The sequence below is a fragment of the Macaca mulatta genome, chromosome 6 (assembly GCF_049350105.2).
Source record: "Macaca mulatta isolate MMU2019108-1 chromosome 6, T2T-MMU8v2.0, whole genome shotgun sequence".
Lineage (NCBI taxonomy): Eukaryota > Metazoa > Chordata > Mammalia > Primates > Cercopithecidae > Macaca > Macaca mulatta.
This window is the reverse complement of record NC_133411.1, coordinates 58,649,642-58,673,195: the sequence shown is the minus strand read 5'-3', so window position 1 is coordinate 58,673,195 and position 23,554 is coordinate 58,649,642.

Below are 23,554 nucleotides of genomic sequence, written 5' to 3'. Positions count from 1 at the left end.
GTAATGTAGAAAGAGAAAAGACAGCTAATACTCTCAGTAATGTAGAAAGAGTAAAGAAAACACGAGATGATTTTGAAGGCTGATTTGAAAGTGTTAATATGTTAAAAACAAACTGAATACAGATGCTGAGCATTCAGTCCGCCCAGTTCATGAAAGCACAACTTCCATAGTGTGATATAGTCTTGACATCGACCTAGCTTTTTTGTTTGGAGATACTGGGCTAATAGGCAGAATATCTTCATGCTTTCCTGTTTTCCATCTCCGCTATAAAATATGAAATCCTTTCAGCATGAAGCATCACTTAGCACAGCGTCTTGCACATAGTAGGTTCTATAAATATTGGCTATTTAGATAGGACTTATCTCCTGTAAGTACTCTCAAACACTGAATGTCATTTTAACAAACCGTCTCCAAAATTTTCTCTGAACTCGTGAGAATCACCCTAAGAATGTTTATGAAGGCTTGTAAATTTTCTGGACAGCCTGGTGTAAAAGGAAAAAAAAATTACATTCAAACTAAATTAACTATGATTTGATGTTTCTGCCATTTCCTGCCTCTGCCCTAGCCACCCAAGACATAGCTGCTTCCTAAAACCATAGCTTAAGTCTATGAGACCCATTACTTCATTGTAAATTAGCATTATAATGAAATCAGTGTGAGGGTGAATGCCAACGTAGATGTTTTTCTGCCTGGAAGGACAGCTCAGCTATTTTAGATTGGTGTGTCTAATAGAAATATAATGCAAGCCACATATGTAATTTTAAATTTTCTATTGTTTCATTTAAAAAATAAAAAGTAACAAGTGAAATTAATATTATTCATATTTGTATTTAGTCCAATATATCCAAATACCATGGTTTTAATAGGCAATCAACATAAAATTTTTACTCAGGTATTTTGCATTCTGTTTTTATACAGTATTCCAAATGCAGTGTGTATTTCACTGATGCAGCACACCTCAATTTGGACTAACCATATTCCAAATGCTCAGGAGCCACCTGTGACTGGTGGCTTAAGCTTGGACAGTGCAGCTCTACACCATTCTGCTCCAGATGACTTTGGAAGTAACCCAGGAGTGAGCTCCTCAGTCAGAAGTAGTGTTTCACATTTTCAAAGTTTAAGAGGAAACTTTGAGTTAGTTACTGAAAGACAGAGAGCCCTTGTCAATATTAGGAGATGATGTCCTCTTTCCCCGACACTCATATCCTTTCCAAATTTCCTATTGATTACTTCCCCAGCATGAAAGAGGCAGGAAACAGGAATATCCTTTCATGGATGTGGTTGCCATCTTGACTGGTGTGGTTAGCCTTAAATCCATTAGCATTAATACTCCCCATAAGAAGCTTTGGATAAGTAGCTTTAAAACTCAGGATGATCAACAAAGAAATAGATTTTCTTGGGGGAGGGTGAAATTGTTAGAAGACAGGAAGGAGGCGGAGGTGCTGAGTCACAGTACATCAAATTGATCCTGAAAAAAACATAGGGACCCAGGGCTAATTGGAGTAATTGCCTGGGTTGGGGGAGCTGTGCCTTCCTCTTGGCCCCAATTTCTTTCTCCCGCCCTCTGCCTCTCTTACACCCATTCAGCATGCCAGCAGCCATCAAGAGTTTGATGGGCCGTGTCTAATCCCGGTGTAGGGAATCTGCCCAAAGTAATACCAAACTAGAGTCTCAGCTTGTCACAGAGGTCCCCTAGGATGAAATTGTTGTAAGTCCCATAAAACAGTGTATCTGAAACTTAAACATACACATAAATAACCTGGAAATCCTGTTTAAACTAGAGACTCTGATTCAGAAAGGTCAGGGGTGGGATTGGGGGAGGAGATTTAATCTCCCAGATGATGCCTGTGCTGTCTATCCTGGGACCACATATTGAGTGACCAGGTCCTATATCAGTGGTTCTTAGATCTCTGTGTACCTTATAATTACCTACAACACCTTTGAAAAATAATCAGTGCTCCATCCCAGATCAATTAAACCAAAATAAGAATGGGGGCGTGTGTTCAGGGGGTGGTGAGGGAGTGAAACAAGTAATAATACTTTGCTAAAGCTCTCATAGGGTGGAAAAGTGCAACCACGTTTGAGACCCACTGATCTGTTCTAATAGCTAGTAAAATCAAATGGCCTTCCTTTATCTGTCCCATTCCACAAACTGCCAAGTCTTCAGGGCAAGCTGCTGAAGTCCTCTTCTGACTCTCTGGTGTTCTGTCAGGTCAACATCCAGCTTCTTACTCCATATTACATCATTCCTATCCCTCTACCTGTTTTTCAGTTTAGTTCAATCGCATACGTATCGCTTAATTGCCTGATGAAATCAGGAAGGAGTCAGGAGAACCAAATTTCTCCTACGTTCGAGGAAATGTAGATCTTATTGAAAGAATCTGGGAAATTATTGTAAAGGGCTGCAACTTACCATGCTCAATTCCCACACAAAATAGTGTTGTTGATTTCCAGAAAGTAGAGGTCTTGATTAGGTTTACCAGGAAAAGCTTTTTAAAATCGGTGAAATCCAAGGTCAGAAAGTAGCATTGAGAACATTTAAAGTCTATTCTTTTAGCAGTTTTGAAATATACAGTACATTACTATTAACTATAGTCACCATGCTGTGCAATAGATCTCTAAAACTTATTTCTTCTTGTCTAATTGAAATTTTATACTCTTTGACCATCCCCTATTACCACCTTTTACTACCTTCTTCTCCCAGCGTCTAGTAACTGCCATTCTACTCTCTGCATCCTTGAGTTTGACTTTTTAGGTCCCACATATAAGTGACATCATGAAGCATTTGTCTTTCTGTGCCTAACTTATTTCACTTAGCATAAGGTCATCCAGGTTCATCCATGTTGTTGCAAATGACAGAATTTCCATCTTTGTTACAGCTAAATAGTATTGTTTTGTATATATATGCCACATACATTAATTAGCTCATTTAATCATGCCACATGTAAACTTACAGCAAAACATTACATTGTACCCTATAAATACACATAATTATGATTTTGTTAGTTAAAAAAATTTTGGCCAGGCACGGTGGCCCACGTCTGTAATCCCAGCACTTTGAGAGGCCGAGGCAGGTGGATCACCTGAGGTCAGGAGTTCGAGACCAGCCTGGCCAACATGATGAAACCCTGTCTCTTTGAAAAATACAAAATTAGCCGGGCGTTGTGGCAGGTGCCTGTAGTCCCAGCTACCCGGGAGGCAGGAGAATCGCTGGAACCCAGGAAGTGGAGGTTGCAGTAAGCCGAGATTGGGCCACTGCACTCAAGCCTGGGTGACAAAGCAAGACTCCATCTCAAATTAATTAATTAATTAAGAAAAAATGTGATTGAGCCCCAGTAGTGAGTACTGTAACTGAATTGACCTCAGGAGAACTGAACAAGTGAAGAAGGGTTTTAATATCAGGTCTGGGAGACTGAAGTTTGCAGGGAGCTCGAAATGCAGTTGCTAGGAGGAAAAGGAGATGGGATTACAAAGAGAAATGTAGAAGAGACTTAGAAAATAAAGCTATAGTTCCGTATACTCCAGAAGGCTTCAGATGGGAAGTATGATTGTCAAAAACGAATGCATAATCATGAATTGAAAAGGACTGGACTAAGTAACATGAAGTTGGGTTTGGGAGGCATGAAAGGACATAGAAAAAAAGAGGTAGGTTTTGGATAGACTGAGAAAATATATATGTTACTCTGAGTATTAGATCTAAATTCTAATCTGTAATTAAAATTGTATATGCAAAGCTCAGGAAGGAATTAACCTGGTTGGAGCCAGAAGAGACTAATCTCAAACAAGGAAAGTCAAACTTAAGAGATCTTTGAAAACTAGACACAGGTGAATTTGGAGCTAATTGTAAGTGTTACATTACTACAACTTCTGAACATGAACATATTTTAGATATGTTAGTTGTATGACACTTTTAAGAATAGTGGTGGCTGGATCGCCTGGAAGAAGATGGTCAGTTTAAAAAAATAAATTTAAAATATTGAAGCCAAGGTAAGGTAGAAATGACAGTGGAATGTCAGGTCGATGGCAGATTGAAAAGATGCCATCATCTTTTCAATAGAGTGGGAAATGTCAATAAAATTTACTGGGACTACTTCTCTGACTTAAAAAACTAGTAACACCAATCATAGGAAGGACACACTGAGAAGGAGATTCACTTAAAGTGAAAACATAATGAGTTCTGATTTGAACATACCAAGTATAAAGTGACCTCCAAGAGAAAATACCCTGAAGACTTTTGACTTAAGTAGGAATGCATGGAAGATATCTGGGTGAAGATAAAGGATGCTCTGACTCAGGTAACTGCAAGCAAACAATGTGAACTATTTTAAAACATGGACAATAGAGACAATTCCAAAACATGAGGCAGAATCTTTGAATCCTGTGTCCTTTTCCTCTACTAAGATATAAATAAACCCAGTCAGTTGCTTACTGATTCATCTACCTTTTCAAAATCCAAAAGCAAAACAATCCTATAATTTTCAGTTGGCCCCTCCTAGATAGATACCAATGGTGAAATACCTCATCAGTTTGGTCTAACATTGTTCACCCTAAGGGAGACTGTTCAGCTAAGCCAGGAGTGTCCAGTGGCCTCAATTTTTACTTGGGTGAAATCAGCCTTGTAATTCCCATTTATCAGCCTGTGGTTCTATACTCTTCAACCTTAAACCAAATGTCCATTATCCAGCAGGACATTTTGCTTGCTGAATAAATGTAGCCATATCAGCATTTTTCAATGCCAGAACTGGTACGATTATTTATATATTCATACATTCTTTTTTTTTTTTTTTTTTTTTTTGAGACGGAGTCTCGCTCTGCCGCCCAGGCTGGAGTGCAGTGGCCGGATCTCAGCTCACTGCAAGCTCCGCCTCCCGGGTTCACGCCATTCTCCTGCCTCAGCTTCCGGAGTAGCTGGGACTACAGGCGCCCGCCACCTTGCCCGGCTAGTTTTTTGTATTTTTTAGTAGAGACGGGGTTTCACCGTGTTAGCCAGGATGGTCTTGATCTCCTGACCTCGTGATCCACCCGTCTGGGCCTCCCAAAGTGCTGGGATTACAGGCTTGAGCCACCGCGCCCGGCCAATTCATACATTCTTTTACATGACGTAGATAGAAAGAGAAAGAAAGAAGGAGAGAGGGAGAGGAAGGATTTCAATGTTTGGGGCTGACATTTGTCATTTTCCTTTCCTCTTTTCTTTCCTAAGTGGGTGGAAGGATTTATAAGCAGGAAACATCTTCTTCAGTACAGAAAAGTGAGATTTGGTGGTTGACAACATATACTGAAACCATTTCTCCTCCTCATATCTCTAGCTGAGTTATCTCCCTCTATTTTTCTTGGTGTCCATTATAGTACTTATCCATTAATATTTACCAGTAATAATTTGGATCAAAACCAAGAATTGCTTGCTGGAGAAGGGAAGTAAGATCTTTCTTTCCAGACAATTCAGTAGTTTGGTTCCATTAATACACCTATATAGTAATAGTAATATACAGTGTTTAATAGGGCCAGGTAGTGGTTAAAACTTCAAATAATCTTAATTTTCAATAATTATTAGTCCTCACTATATTTGAAACCAGGTCTATCAGCACTCTGTGTTAGTAGGAAATCAATGCATCTTGAATATCTCTGTTTTTATGCTCGAAAAAATATCTACATGTTAGAAGTTTTTATTCTTCAAAGAAGATAAACATAATTCTTAAGTATAAATATTGAAAAATATGAAAAATTAATGCAAGTAAAACATCCTTAAGTGTATGATAGCAGCTGATACTGAATTTTTGTCAGTGACATAAAATTGCAGAAATTACACAAAGCAGTGTGGGAAAAGCACACTGTTAATCAAATATGTCAATGTATCTCCAGGGCTGATAGCTAACAAGTAAGTACTGACCTAAATTTTACTGGAGAACATTTTAAAAGCATTAAGCATATGCTGTTTACTTAGTTGATGCAATAAATATAAACATGCTTTGAGTTCACAGTAAATTCAAAGTACAGACCTTAAATAATTCTAACATTTTAAATCAAATTGATTAATCACTAAAATACATTAGAAGAAATCTTTTCAGCAAATTTTTTTGTGAAAAAGGTCTTTTAGTCAAATTCAGTTCCTCCATTTCTATCCACTGCATGTGTAATTCATGAACCTTTAAACAGTATGAGATTATAGATAGCTAAACTGACATTTGTACTTTCACTTAGCAGCCTGAATAATCGGCACACTCTAAGCTTTTTAAATGTTAAAGCAATCATTGCTTCGAATTCATCTTGTGATGTCATTGCCACTAACAACTAACATAATAAATTTGAGGCATATGAAAGCTTGAAAAGAATATTAGATATATGTCTCATTTTAAATACATAACAATTAAATGAGGTACAACCAAAAGTATGTTCTGATCCATCTATTAATGAAATGCTCTTTAAAAGTGTGATGTATCATTGCTATTTTTGTACTTCTGAGCTTGCAAAGATTCTCATTTAAATGTGTTGTGCTATTTGTTCGGAGTCAGAAACAGCAGTATTACTATACATAGAATAAGAAAATTAATGAATGTGTATACAAATGATAGCTACATTTGCAACCCATAGAAGGGATACCAAGGGCATACACAATATTTATACAGATCAAATAAAAGTGATGTGTCTGTATGTGTGTATGTACGTGTGTGTAATTTACCAACTGAATATTTTCATGACTGGGACTCCTTTTACCAGTTAAATGGGCCACCCATGTAGTCAGTCAGGGTTCTTTGAGCAAATCCATTTATCTCTGCTAAGAAAATGGGCAATAGCCAGGAAAATGGGAAATGGGAAATATAATAGACCCATTCCTATTGTCCTTGGAGATATTTGATAGAACAGCTATGGTTTACTTACTTCTTTCCCACTCACAGGAGCCTGAAACCAGGCGTGTTTGTATAGTATTCTCTCTCCTGCTCCAGGCTCCTATTTACAAGTAGGTAGGTTACCAGACTTTTCCTATCTATGTTTTTGTATGTATCATAGTAACTGGAGTATTGTGGGGGTCAGGAATAACATTTTTAAAGAGAAGTTTAAAGATGCTCTTTCATGATGAGAGGATCAATCTCTGGCATGTTCTGGTATCCTATATTCCAAATGTTTTAAACAAATTAGGCGAATTGGTAGAAGTATATAAACAATTGAGCCAAAATAGCCATACAGGATTGTAAAGTTTCCTCTCAGAAACAAACAACTTTACAGAGCTAAACATGGACACAGACACCTTTATTGTCAAAAATCTTCCTCCAGTAGTGACATTTCAAATCTTATACCAACTCTAAATTGAAAAGCTGTTCTCCTGTAATCTAGAAATCCCATCCATCCTCCCATTCCCAATCATACACTTTGACTTTCCAACCCTTTCACATAACATTTAAAAGATGTAAAATTTGAACTTTGTTTTTAAATGGCATGAAAAAATAAACTTCCATCAAGCTGAAACTCATCCTGAAGTCCTAGCTACTTGGAGATCAAACTTGATTTAATTAGAAAGTCTCTTTAACATCAGATAAGAGAAATGTCTTGGTTCTGATTCCTGTCCAATATTCTTCATAATCATTGCATCTGGAGAGATGTCCCAATCTTCTTATCTCTTATCTCCCATCACTGCCTTCCACAGACCTCCATACGTACACTTATACATGCCCCACCTAACTGATTTAAGCCCCATCAGTTTTGATCTTGCTATTCACAGATCTGTATCATTCCATCTTGAATTATTATAATATTATATTGTTATACATTAAATTAGATAAATATATGTGAACACTTTGGGAGGCCAAGATGGGAGATCACATGCATCACACTAGGTGTTTTAGGACATTAAAATTAAGAGTACACTCATTTCACTGAGGGGGAAAATGAAGTAGCTTATGGTTAAAATGACCTACCAACTAAGGCATATGACTGTGTATATATGTATACATATATATATTCTATGGAAATATATTTTAAGGAGATGTAGTTCACTGTTTTATATAGAAAGAAAATATTTCATCTTCCCGTTCACTTACAAGAGTTAACTTTTATTAAACACCACCTATGTGCCAGACTCTGTGCTGTCAAATCTCTATATTTGTCTCATTTACTGCTGAAAACAACTTCATAAAATGTCATCCAATTCAGATAATGAAGTTCTGGCACAGAGAGTTACAGAATTGCCCAGGTTCACACAGCTGGATTAGGTGGCAGGATTCACAGATGTGTCTGGGATCAAAGCACATTCCTCTCGCCTCCAGAGGAATGGTGAAGCATGATTTTTTTATCTCATCACATTTTTGGAGGGTATCTCTTACTACCTCTGTGGCAGTGAGCAAGTTCTTTAATCTCTCTGAACCTCAGTTTCCTAACATATAACATGAGAGATAGCAATATGTAAGCTTTACTATAGTTATTTAAACAATCTGAATAAATCAATTTCCATTCTCTTGCTACAATACATCTGAAATCAGTTATCATAGATCAGAATGTTTATTATGTCATTGTTTTTCACAAAATCTTCCCATTCTCCCTTATTTTGTTGATGCTTAAGCTGGCAGGATAATTTCAGGAACTTCTGCAAGTATGAATTGTAGTCAGATTAGTCAGCATGGTGATATAATCGGGGGAAGCAAAAGCATGTTAACTAAGAAAACACCCAAGCAAGGAAATATAAAGAGAGACTGATTAGACTCAATGTTGCATTTAGAATTATTCTATGAGGTGTTCTCAGCACAAGCATAGACAAGTTTCTCCTTTATGTATTTTCAATCTTATGCAAGTATGAATATACACATCGAAGTTTGTTACTTGTTTGTATCACCACTCATTCCACAGAGAATTTAAGGAAAATTACAACAAAACCATCTATCAAAACATTATGATAAAAGTGGAAATATCAAAGAAGTATTAAAGCTTATGTAAGCTTAGGCAAAAATTCAAAGATCATCCATGTAAAATCAGAAGGCAAGAAATTAGAGTATATGAACTAATGTAAACGCAATAATAAAATTGCTAGTTTGGCCCTGTTCATTGTAGCTACTGAAAAGAGGTCAAGTATATAATGCACATTGTTTGTTAAAAAGAGGAAGGGCGTTGCTTCTCGGTCTTTTGGCTAAGATCAAGTGAAGAGGAAGGGGAGGGGAGGGTGGAAACATTACCAATTTGTTAGAAAAATAGAAATATGTCGTGGCACTAAATGTTAAAAAAAGATTAACATGAAAGTTGATAAATGCAGTATTGACTGATATACTGGACAATGTCTTTGATAAGACTTCTACAGCTGCTTGGGTGAATGGCTGAACTTGTGTGGCTTTTGGACTTTAGCACATTAGTATCTTTATTTATATGTGAACACATGTTCATGAACTTATGAGTGTCATGCATGAGTTTATATATAATATAAAAACTATCGGGACGTTCAGTATCATAGTCTTTATACAGTGAACCAAAGCTCTGTGTTTGATTCATATTTTGCCACTATTAACAGTTGAAACCATTTAACTGCATTGAAAAGGATCATTATTTGACAATCTAAACTAAAGTATCTCCAAAATATAGTCATGAGGATTGGTTGAATGATTTTGCACAGAAAGATATCAGAATTGTAAAAGCCCTACTAAACAAGAATGAAAGTTAAAAGATGATGAAAACTGGCAACACTTCAAACTAGAACCAAAATTACTTACTGGTGGTCCTCTTTCGCTAGACAGGTTCCAGATAGTTATCCCTGCTCTTCCCCAGCAGTAACACAAAGGTCAAATGCAAATTCTAGTTAAAGTGCAAATAGACCTCATTATATATTTGAATTGATTGTTTATAGTAGACTAACTCAAAGTTGAACTTTGATTCTACTTTATTTGTTCAAACAACAAATATGTATTGTGTATGTACTATGTTCCAGGATGCATGTATAATAATAAATGAGATATAATACCTTCTATCAAGTCATATGAGAGAAGACAGACAAGTAAACAGAAGATTACAATAGAGTGTAACTGTGCTTGGTATGAATAAGAGAGAATATAGGAGGACTCCTGACCCAGCCTCAGATGACACAAGAGGTTTCTGACCACTTCATTGGAATCCCTATGAATAAATATGAGTTCCCCAGATGAAAATGCAGAAAAAAATTGTTCTAGACAGATAAAACAATATAGGCAAAGATACAAATAGCACTTTGAGCACTTCAAATGGATTAAAGCAGCAAATGATGGAAGGAGAGTATTAAGAGACAAGAAAGTTTAGCTGGGCATGGTGGCACACACCTATAGTCCTAGCTGATTGGGAGGCTGAGGCAGGAGTATTGCTTAAGCCCATGAGTTAGAGGCTGAAGTCAGCTATGATTATGCTGCTGCACTCCAGCCTGGGTGACAGAGTGAGACCCTGTCTCTAAAAAATGAAGTAAAATACATGAAATTTAAAAAGAAGCAAGAAAGAAAAAGCCAGATCATAAAGGGATTCATATGTTATGCCAAGAAACTTGAATTTTTATCCTGGGTTATGTTGTTAAAGCTAATGAAAGATTTTTTTTAGAGAGAATTAAAACAAAATTCTCATTTTAAGTCAAATCACTATGGTTTCTTAATGAACAACTGATTATAAGGGATTGAGACAGACATTAACAGTTTACTACCTAAAATCTTTTCTCCCTCTGCTCCACTTTTTTCTATTAACGTAAATAAACTAAGCTATAATACTTACCTTCCAAAACTCTTGCAGCTAGAAATGGTCATGTGACACAATTTTAACTGTTCAGATACAGACAGGAATTCCTTGGAAAGGGCTTACCTTTCTAAATAAAAAAGCAAGGCTTCACAAGTAGAGTTCTTTTGCCTTTCCTCTTTCTTCTTTCCTCTTTTCTTCCTTTCTCCTGAACTGAAGACTGGATTCTCAGGACACCAGAGTCATTTTGTGTTTATAAGAATAAGAACACAAAGATTGTGAGGAATAAAGAGGAAAGGTGGGTACATAACATTTTGTATGATATCAATATTTTAGGAATTAACGGAGGAAGACCAACCTGTTATGCAAATGGAGAAGGAGTTATCCTAGAGGAAGGAGAAGGCAGTGAACATCTGGTGGTACTGAGGCCAAGGGGAGAAAGCATTCAAGGGAAGGGTGGCAAACTGAGTGCAAAGCAGCAGACACCAAGAAAGGTGATGTTCAGGCATCCTCAGGATACAAAGAAAAAGTGGCTTATTTTCTCATCAGTTATCCAAACTTCTCCACAAGTTCTTACCCTACTGAGAAATGGAGAAACTTAGGCTCTCCAATTAATGACAACACAAGCTCTTCTAGTTTAAAGTTTCTTAATACATTTGACAAAAGTCCCTTTCAGATAAATTCTTCAGTCTTTCAAATTAATTTCCTCCCCAACTTTATCATTCCCTAGGATGTGGGAGTGTACACAAACTTACTGAGTCCTCTTAGTGGAGGGGAAGAAATGACTTAGACCTTTACTCATATACTCTTGTCTCTGCAGTGGGGACTTACTTTATTCTGCACTAGCACTGTTCACTGCCAAGCTATGTCTGCTTGCATATGGACCTTTGGCCAAATATAAACATTCACCACTGCTCAGAACCATCCATGAAAACTGATTCTAGTCACCAAGGAATGTGCCCTCGGTTGCCTGTTCTTGACCTTAGTGATCACATGGTCTAGCATTCCAGCTATGCCTGCAGCTCACCAAGGTGGGTTTGGAATTTAGGCATTGGCTGCAATGCATTTGTGGCCACAGCCTCTGCAGAGCCACATTTGTCATGATGGCATGAATCTCCTCCAAGCGTTTTGCCTGGAGAAGCACTCAACTCATCTATTTCCCTTCCTTGTAATGTTCTAAGGATCTTTCATTACTCCTTGGTGGTTTCTGCTATACCCCTCAGCCCTTGATGCCCCTTGTCCCCACCCTTCAGCACCAGATGTTCCCCATTCCTCCCATGCCAGAGGGAATGGAACAAACATTCTGGAACCTAACAACCTTACTCTACCTCCATCTCTTGTCTTTGGTATTTTCTACTTTCTTTTCCTTCTGTAAAAGAGCGCTGCCTTCCTCAGTAGTTATCAAACTTTAGCATACATTGGATAACCTGAATAAATTATTAAAACCCAGATTGCTAGACTAGGGTACATTCTGAGTCTCTGTATTTCTAATAAGCTTCTAGGTGATGATGTTGCTGGTCCCAAAGCCTCACTTAGTGAATTACTGTTTTATAGCCTATTGGTGGTGAAGGCAGAAGAAGAATTAAGCCTCAAAGCATCTGTCTAAAATTTGGAAGGTTCTCTCTAAACAGTAACATATTATTCACTACAGTATTTTTCTGAGTCCTTCAATTCTGCTTCTTGATTTGAAAGCTAAGGGATAACTAGAAATCAGAGATTTACATGTATATGTAAATGGATGCTGAGGATTCAGAATCCAGTGCAGTGAGCTGACTCCAGTGAGCTGACAAGTGAATGGGAGGTGAGGATAAACAATGTTTGCAAAATCTTGACTGTGACTGGGAGGATGGAGGAGTGGGCTTTTTCTTCTTCTTTTTCTTTCTTTCTTGTATTTATTTATTTATTTATTTATTTATTTATTTATTGGAGGGAGGTGAGCATGTTAAAATGTGGATGCCAACGACAAGTGGAAAGACTTAAGGACACAGAGGAGAGTTTAAAATGAATGCTCTAAAATTCCTAATGAAAGGAAAGGAAATGGAAACCAAAGTACAAGAGGGTAACTGTACTGGGAAGAGAGAGACATCCATGATGACAGAAAGGACAAGTGGGTTTGCATCGGGAGTGAAGAGTGTTAACAAGTTGAGTGCGGGAGGCGCACAGAGTGGAGTAGGGAGCTTTGACATCTGGAGAATGTTTGCAGTAGCCATTCTGAAGAATATAAGAGTGAACAGCTATGCAGGAAGCATGGTGCTGGCATCTTTTCCTGGTGAGGCCTTAGGAAACTTACAATCATGGTGAAAGTCAAATGGGGAGCTACCGTGATATGTGGTGAGAAGGAGCAAGAGAGAACTGGGGAGAGGTGCCATACTCTTTTAGACAACCAGACCTCGCATGAACTCAGAGAAGGAACTCACTTATCACCAAAGGGATGTTACTAAGCCATTTATGTGGGATGTGCTCCCATGATCCAATACTTCCCATTAGGCCCCAGCTCCAACATTGGGGATCACATTTCAACATGAGATCTGGAGGGAACACACATCCAATCTATATCAACAGACTACAGAAGGACAGAAGGGTTCTTAAAGTTCCAATTGCCATTAATCAATACTTTAATGTTTTTTGTGCCTAGCCAAACTTTATTTAATGTCATATTTATCCTAGACATTCCCTTGTTCCGATAATAGCCCTCCTACCTTTGTCCCTGTAGCCTAGTGCAATGTGATTTCCTGTTCTTGCTCATCTATGAGTGTATTTGCAATTTCAGGTGGGTTTTTCAGTTCTTGCTAACCAAGTCTCACATGAAATTCCCTTGTTTTAAATACAGATATTGGTTTCTATTTTCTCTCTAGACCCTGACTTACACAGCACCAAGCCCTTTGGTCGTGAGATCTACCAGTGGAGGTGGACAATTGAAATAGCCCCTAAGGTATTGCCACAAAGGAGTGATGGTGAGGCAAAGCGACAAGGGAAGTGATTAATGGCAAGACACTGATTACAGCAACATATCTTGCATTTTCATTCTAATTCAGTAATAGAATACTAACGCTGTGTAGAATAACAATAAAGTTGCTGGCACCACAAAGCCACACAAAATAAATCCTACTTCATGTCTCAGTGATTTAAAATTCAGATATAAGTGGTTTTTCAAACATGTGTAGAAGTGGTAGTTGCTTCAGACAGTAGATACAGGGCTTATAGAATTATTTTTTACATTGACCAGACTCTGAAACTTATGACACGAAAGGGTTTTCTCAGAACTACACACACCAATATTCTTGCATTCATGAGTGAAAAGAAAAAAAGCTCATTTTTTTTTTCTCTTGTACTTTCAGTAAAACTGCAAGATTAGGTGATTTATTTTTATTCAACTTAACAACTCTAAAGCAGAAATTAGACAAACTACTTTTGTTTTTATAAAGTATTAGGAATGTCTGGGACAATGACAACTCTAAACCTCATCATCATTTCTCTTGGCTTCTATTTTTTGTGTGATTCTATTTGCGTGTGTGTGTGTACGTGTGTGCGTGTGCATTTATGTGTGATAGTCCAGCTTTTTGGGCCAGGATGTTGAGTAATAAGTGAGGTGAGGTAGTATGTGTGAGATGATGAGACCAACATAATCCAGTTCGTTGTAAAATATGTAATCAATTCAAACTGAAAACATATACATATGAATGCATGTACATGAATTATCCCATACATTTTGTGGGAGAAAGAAAAACTCAAAAGGAGCCAAGAAAAATTCTTCACATGATTGTTTCCAAGAATAACAGTTTTAGAAAAATAACAGTGTCACTAGGTATTTAATACAGTTTTTAAACTTGTAATCTAATGAACAAAAATAGAGGTGATTATTCTACTTTAGCTGTGCTAAAGAATAAGTATTTGTATCAATGTTTTCTGTATTTTTCAGAGACTAATGTAGTTTTAAGGTGCCAAATCTAATCCTCTCACAAAACTATCTTCCAGGGAAAGGGTCAAACAATTAAATAGAGTCCTATGTCTAACTCCGTTAGTTGCCTTTAAGGGTTCCATGTACTATTTTAAGTTCAACTGGCTAAAATAATGTATTTAATATAAAGTGTATCTCAATAAAATGTATGTTTTTTAAAAAAGGTTTCAACACAAAGGATGAATAATTGACATGATGATACACCATTTATACTGGTGTGATTATTATCATTGCATGCCTGCATCAAAATATCTCATGGAATCCATAAATATACACACCTACCATGTACTCACAAAAATAAAAAATTTTTTAAAAATTAAAAAGCTTTCAAGACAATGAACACATTAAACAGACTCTGTGCCTTTCAAACCAGAGACATTTTGAGAGTTGAAGAGTCACTTGCATTTTGTTTTGTATTTATTTTCTACCATAATCCATTTCTGTCCCTTTATCCTATGATATTTATTTCTCCCACAAAAGCATGTAGGAAGTGCACAATGGTAAAATGGGTTCTTTTATTGTTTAACCTCTTTTCTTTCTAATTCAACAGATAATTCATCTGTAGTAAAAGTTTACCCTGAGGTTTAAATCCATGGAAGTTACTTGCATTTAGAGACACAACAGGTGCACAACAAAGGCAACTATATCCACTCAATGTAAACTTTATTCCTAAATGCCCTTTTCTCAGAAAGCAAAACAAAACAATGGTTCATTTCTGCTTAATTGTCGTGACAGAAGTTTAACAAACTGATGGTCTGTCCATGATTGATTATTTAGAAGTCTAAATTTAGAAGCTAAGAACTGCAATCTGGTGGAAATCATTAGTAATTGCATGTGTATTTGCAATTCATAAATATTTTTTAGCTTCTGAAGTCTTTCACATTGCACTGGGGAACCAGGTGTAGGCTATGTTTTTAGCTATTTGTCTACAGATAAAGTTCGGAAATGCTATTTAAATAAGAGTTACGTGTGTTCTAGCTTGACTGCCCCTCGGATCCAACCAGACTGTCTGTAGGTAGAGTTAGGCAACTCCAGCCATCACACTGCTCCCCCATCTCCCTTTTTTATGTTTTTAGTGAAAAGATTCCTATGTTCAAGTATTTGGGACTCGAATAAATGGCCAATCACCTCCTTGGTTTTACTGAAGTCAGGAGCTCATGGGAAAGGACTAAGGTGTGTCTATCATTGAAATCTAGACGCACACAAATATGACTGAATGTGTTTCAGAGAGGAAAACTAAGCCTCTGAGGGGGAACCCCTGTGAGTAGGGGCAGATGGGAGCTACACTCAGCAGCTGGGCCTGGTTGCTTGTAGAAAGGCTTTCAGGCAGTCCCTGACCACCCCCTACTCTACCTGTTTGGAGAGCCCGTCACTCTGAGGAAGTCAATGGTTATGCCAAAAAGAGCCAGAATTCATCCCTAGAGGTCAGTGACGTGCTAGTCTTCATCACCCCCTTTCTTCTGCCTCTCACATCCAAAACAGAAAAAGATTTGTGCATGAAGGGGTAGACAGTTTCCTAGTGGCCAGAAACAGAAGGACAAGCTACAGAGACCCAGTGGCACATTGTGAGAGCGGTAGGAAGGGAGAGAAAGTACAGAGGCCACGTCCTGAGATCACATCCTGCGTGGTCTGCGCATGATTCCGAACAAGCAACTGACTGCACAGGGGCCCACAGGCAGTGGAAAAGGCAGGTGCCTGAAAGAAATTAACAATTGGTGCACATGGCCCAAGATCAGCAACACAAAGGTGGGCATGGAATGAAGGAATGTGGCATTTCAGAAAGGTGCCCTGACACTCTGAGAGGGAAAGCCACCGTGCTAATCACCCAACCACAGGGTTACACATACACAACCTTCACAACTGAGGGCATCTCAGAAACATTTGGAGAGAGAACCGCCTAGATGATGTTGGATTTTCTTCCACTGATTAGATAGCGTTTCTGACCAGAGCGATCAGTGTATTACTGAAAATGCCATATACATTGTTCCTGTTGGTTCCTGAAGTTTGAAGGATGACCAATATGTATCTAGATAAAAACGATTGCATGCTAGTGTATCAAACAACCCATCTCAAGAATCAGTTAATTGTTCTTTCTTGCTGTGGCCATGAGCTAAAATTAAATACAAATACGGTACTAATTTTATCACTTATTAGTTTTCTATTTCTGTGTAAGAAGATCCCACAAACTTAGCAGCTTACAGCAACATCCATTTATTAGCTCATAGTTTTGTAGGACAGAGTGACTGAGTTCTCTGCTCAGGGTACCGCAGGGCTGAAGATAAGGCCTCGGTCAGCCAGGCTGTTCTCATCTGATGGCTTCAGCAAAACATACACTTCCATGCTCATTTTTGTGGTTGATAGAATTAAGTTCCTTGCAATTGTAGGACGGAGATCCCTGTTTCTTTGATGACTGCCAACCAGGAGCTGTTCTGGGCACCTAGATGCAGTCCTTGCTATGTGGCCACCCCCATCGTCAAGCCAGAAATGCTTTGGTTTCATGCTTCAAATCTCTGACGTCTCTAGTCTTTGAACTCTAAATCCAGATTTAAAGAGATCATGTGATTAGGTCACGCCCACCTGGGTAATCCTCTTATCTTAAGGTAAACTTATTTGGGACCTAGATTATATCTGCAAATCCCCTCATAGTACTACATAGATTGGTGTTGGAATAACTGAGAAAAGGTGTGTGTTCATGTGTATGCACCAGGGGCCAGGAATCTTGGGGACTGTAGTAGCATTCTGCCTATGGCATATTGATTACTCTTTCACCTCATTTCACCTCATTTCATAAAATGCAACTCTTTTACCAAAACTCCCATATGATCAAGTTCATAACTAACTCATAGCTAGGACAGAAAAGTGGTCTTGAAAACTAAAATTAGACCAAAACTAATTTTTCTTGTAGCTCACTCATTTACTTATTGAATTATATTTATATAATATAAATCACATCTATTCTATCTAATGAGAAGAGAATACTGGTGTTATTTGCCTCAAATATCTTTTCCACATTCGTCTTGTCCTAGAATTGAAAGAAATATCAATGATTCAGATTTCTTCAAATGAACATAGTATCAGATTATACTCTTAATTACATGGATCGCTAGGAAAGAAAAAATTTGGAACAGAAAAGGTACCTGAGAAGTCTAGTTCTAACAGACAATCTTATAATTATTGGCCTTATCGATGGCCTTAGAGCTGCCCATTTATCTGAAAATTTTTATAAACCAAAGACTATATCATGAACTTGCACACCTCTTAAGAAGACTGGAATTTAGTGAACAGCCTAAAGTGAAACTGTCACTTCTCCTCAGAAAACAACCACCAGCAAATTCCTCACAGAGAGTCTTGGGAGCACACCCCTTCTCTTTGAACAGCAATATTATTTCTGCTCAAGTAAGCACACAAATATTTTTGGCATCCCCAAAATCTACTTGGATGAATAAGGTTTATTTTTTTTATTTTTACATTCTCCCAAAGCCAAATGTGGCCACTGTTGTTCTTCCACTTATCAAATCTTTCATCAAATTTCCATTTCAGCAGTGGAAGAGCAGAAAGAAGAAAGTGTGTAAAATTGGACACATTTCTATGATCAGAATATAAAGAAAACTAAGCACCACAGGACTCTATTGTCCAAGCTGAAGCTTAGATGGCATCCAGTTCCTTTGTGGGAGGCCCTGTGGTGTGGCTCGGAGATATTATTTCCTCAATGGTATTCTTATCAAGATACTTTGCATTTATGTGACACTTTTATTTTCAAAGGGACTTACAAAAATGTATTCGCAACACTCTATAAAAATCTGAGCTATTATTATTTCACTATGTAGATGAGAAAAATTATCAAAAGTAAGAAATTCACCTCAGGCCATGAAATGAATAAAACATTAAAATATGACTGTTCAGACTTCCAACTTTCTGCCCATACTTAAACTTTTCTACCAAGCTTTTTTTACTTTATCTTGCAATGTGTCATCCAAAATCCTTCAGAAAATGCTTGCTCTAATGACCCAAAAGAAAAAACGACAAAAGGAAGGAAGGGAGTGAGGAAGAAAAGGAAAGAGGGAGAGGTAAAGAAAGAAGAAAGGACTACTAAGCCTTATTAGGATTCCATTTTTCCCTTCAACACTTCTCTTATACTTATTTAGATACACCATTTAAATAATTGCCATTTATAAAATTCCAAGTCTCACTTCCTGAAAGGGTATGTCTGTCAAAAGCTACCAAGAGAAAAGAGTAAATAGTCTCAATTTGTATGAAGAATATGTAATTCCTTTTTTGTTCCAGGGGCATCCACAAATAGAAATATAGATAAATACAGAATTTATTCTATACAGACCCAATAAATTCAGAGGCACTCAGGACCTTTGCAGGCCCCAAGAACTCTTACTTTGCAGACACATCCTACATTAAGTATAATTTTTATATAATCAGAAGAGCTTATTTAAGATGTAGTTGATTAGTGATACTCTGTAAACATTACATTAACTACTAATGTCTATTTTGTAATTTCTTTTTATTTTTTCAAGTTTAGCATGATGTACAATTTTTATTTTCTAACTGCTTTTCATTGTTCATAATTTTTGGAATCTTTGTTTGTTTTAAATGGTTTTTTTTTTGGTAGGCTTTTGAAAAGTATATAGGCCCTGACTGATAGCAATCTCATTACTAGAAGCATGACAACAATGCACAAAGTAGAAAAACCAAGTTATACACTATGAATTTGGCAGCAGTTTACCTATTATAATTTTTGTTTGTTTGTTTTTGTTTTTGTTTTTTGAGACAGAGTCTGGATCTGTCACCCAGGCTGGAGTGCAGTGGGGGATCTCAGCTCACTGCAACCTCTTCCTCCCAGGTACAAGGGATTCTCCTGCCTCGGCCTCCCAAGTAGCTTGGTCCACAGGCATGCACAACCACACCTGGCTAATTTTTTTTATTTTTACTAGAGACAGGATTTTATCATGTTGGCCGGGCTGGTCTCAAACTCCTGACCTCAGCTGATCCACCCGCCTCAGCCTCCCGAAGTGCTGACGTTACAGGTGTGAGACATCATGCCCGCCTGCCTATTACAATTTAAAGACCCTTCTTTTCCTAAAATATGTTTTCTGCTGGCCTGCCACCAATAGAGTTATTCTCTACAGTTAATGCCCACAGGCTACTATTGGTAAAGGTGAAAAATGTTCTCCACTTCACCAGCCTTGCAGGGTCACAAATAAATAAATAAATGAGTTTATATTTTTTAGTTATCTATTGCTGCATTCACAAATTCCTCCAAAAGTTGGAGATTTCGAACCATAGTAAACACTTCTTATCCAGTTTCTGTGGGTCAGGAATTCAGGACCAACTTAACTAGCTCTTTCATGACATTACAATTAACACATACCTCAAAGCTAAAGTCTCATCCGAAGGTTGACTGGGGCTGAAGGACACACTGACCTACATGTTTGGTGAGTTGTGCTATTTGTCAAGGAGACCTTAGTTTCCCTCAATGTTGACATCTTCACAGAATGCTTGAGTGTCCTCACAACATGGCAGCTGGGCTTCCCCCAGATCAGATAGTCCAAGAGAGAGCAAGGCAGAAGTGACAATGTCTTTCAGGACTAGCCCTGGAAGTCACACATAATTATGTCCCCCATATTCGATTAATTAAAAGTTGAGTTACTGAATATAATAAATAGCCCACATTCAAGGAGAGAGAAATCAGTCTATACCTTTAAAGGGAAGAGCAACAAAGGATTTGCAGATGTGGACATATTTTAATTACCACAGAAAATTATGTAAGAATTCTAAAAGAATTGTCTCTAATGAAGTTGCTGAAAGAGACTCTGAGAATTATCATTTATTCTTATGAGCAAACACAAATCTGCCTTTGAAGGCTAGAAATTCCATTTAGAATAGAACCACTCATTCTTAAGTCTGCACATATATTTTTAAGAAAGGAAATTCTTCCTTTTAAATAACACTAAACTCAATTCCTTGGTGACCTTAGAGTTACACTATTTTTAAATAATTCATATTCATTGATCAGCCAAACATTCTGACACCATATTTATGGACTACTGTGATGGATCACATCTGTTCTCAAAGTAAAGTAAACAAATTCTCAATTTAGATAATTAGTGTGAAAGCCCAGGTTTGATTATATTTTCTTTTATACTGTATGAATATTTCAATTTTGGAAAGTATATTTGTTATCTTTTGTTACTGAAAAATTAAACATAAACTTTGAGTAGATTATGATATATATCTTAAAAATATAAAACAGTCAATAATATTAGTAGAACCTTAAATATGTAGGCCCGAAAATATATGAATTGTTATTTGTATATATGTGTTCAAATGTTTTTAATTTTTCCTAAAAGTTAGCAAAGATTTTTTCTTAACCTATGATTGTGACAATATCAAACATATAATGTTTATATAAGAGAGAAGAGAGTGAATGTGTATGTGGAAAGAGGTTGTTAGGGGGGCAGTTCTAACTAACCATGCTTTGGATGTTACCTGAAATTTATTTAACCCCACCAGCCTCTTGTAGTTGAACTTCTACCAAAGCTCATATATCAGCAAAGCATGCACAAATGGAAGTAAAATTCTTAGTGTCTGTGCAATTATTTCATACATGCAAAATGTAACCTTTTGCAAACATATTATTGAGTCTCATCTAGGTTGTATAAGAATCATAACTTATTAGCCTTTTGCTTATAAAGGAATGAATTCACCTTCATATATTCTTCGGTCAGTAAGCATTGCCACTTCAGTTTCATAGTATTGTAGACCATGCCTGCCTATAAAAACTCTCTAGCACCTATGATGTTACTTATGTATACATAATTTAAAGTCAGTTACATCCCTACCAATCATAACATTGAAACATTTTAATCTTTGGGGTTGAAAATTAGAATGGTAGATACAGAAGATTTCTATGTTTCTTTTTTTCCTCACTTTTCTTCATCTTATAATCTATAGCTAGTAAAGGAGTAAGAGGACACATGATTGAGGTTTATATGCATGAACTGAACATGTTTTTTTCCTCAAAAATTCTTTGTCAAATCACCTGTTATCTCTCTATACATTATTGTGCCAGGTTCCTGCAAGGACTCATTGATAACAAGTGCCAAATAATCTTTTGAAATGTTAATAATTAAGAGATTATATATTTATACACATATACATGATTACATATATTATATACAAGGAGATAAGGCAGGAAAGATCCCATAGACTCTTTAATATTATTTTTCATTCAAATCTGTCATTACCTGCTTCTTTGCTGATGTGACACATTAAACTAATTTTATTCTGACTCAAGTAATTTAAATCAATGAACACTACCTCACGAAGTGCTGAGAAAGAAACAGATAATAAAATGTGATTATTAAGCCAGTGGATCCTGCCACTATCTTTGACAGCAATAATTAACCCTTATCTTATATGAGCGGGCTCTCATCTGAACTCCATACATAAGCAAAGCTATGAATAGTACTGTTTAACACACATGAAAACTGAGGTACAAAGGCCAGTGAGTTGGCTAAAGGTGATTAGGGAAGTTAAAAATAGGGTCTTTTTTTTTCCTGACACTTGCTTTTGAAGCTAGGGATCTACACTTGGGCTTCTTCTTAGAACCACAAATCACATGTCGTAAATAACTTCGGACACCAAATACCAAATTTCCACACAAAACATAAGGAGGAACTGATTCAAAGAACTAAGCCATATGAATGCATATCAAGCCACATCCAATGCCAAGATTTTAAGTGAAAAATGATGAACCACATAATAGTTCTGCATAAACCCATAATACATATTTGGGGCAACAAAGAGTGGTACACTTGCCATAAGAGAGACACACACCTTTTTCTCGTTCAAGAGAACACCTTTCCACAGTTTGCAGTCATGTTTGCTGAGGGAGATTAGGTCACTGGCAATGGTTTGGACAATCTGTCACCAATAAAAAAATACTGTGCTCTGGAGTAGTTGAAGAGTAATAAACAGTTAAAGTCTCAAAAGAAAGTAACTAAATACTTTTGAGCTTTTAATTGGGATTTTTTTTCTTTTTTTTTTTTTTTTTTTTTTTTTTTTGGCGCATCTACAAAGATGCAAATCTTAGCAATACTGCAATGAACAAGATGGCCTCTGCTGTCAAGGCACTACTGCCTGGTAAGGCAGACTGACACATAAAAAGGCAATTATAAATCAGTGGAATAGTGTTTGAATGGAATAGAATTGTGGTAGGAGAAACTTTCCTCTTGGAGGAGCTGGGTTTTAAATAGAAGTGAGCCCTTTTTGTCAGGTTCTCTCTCGAATGGAGATAGAAAAGCATATGAAAGACAACTCACAAGGAAATACAAATGGTTATTAAGCACATTGTCTTATTTCTTCCAAATATACTATAATTTCTATAACTATGAGCTCATAATGATAAAATTTTCGTCCTTATAGCTGGTCATAGAAGATGAAGTTTTTAAAGAAATGGATGTTTTTTTAGTTTTCTTAAATAACTTGAAGTCAGTAACCACTGACTTTGCTTTTTGTGTAGCCACAAAAGATCAAAAGATTGAAATACTCACAGACTGGGCTAAGTTCACCACTTGGTTTAAATTCTATTGGTTATCAAGGTATGGGTTATATCAGGCCAAGGGCTTGCTGACTTCAAGTAAACAAAAACAACCAGAACGCTTCCATTTCCACCCATTGTTGCCTTTGTGGTGGAATAGCCTTAAACCATCTCACAGCTGTGGTTATATCTCCTCTAGCAAATCTTGGGCACAATTCAAATGAGGATGCAAGTAATTCTCTGAGAAAGACAATTATTTCTTTTCCTAGGACAGCAAGCTGCAGGGAGGGCAGGGAGCTTGTCTGTCTTGTTGACTGATGTCTTTCCAAAGACTAAATTCAGCACAGAGTGATACTTTGAAAGGGTTTGCTAAGGTTTCACCA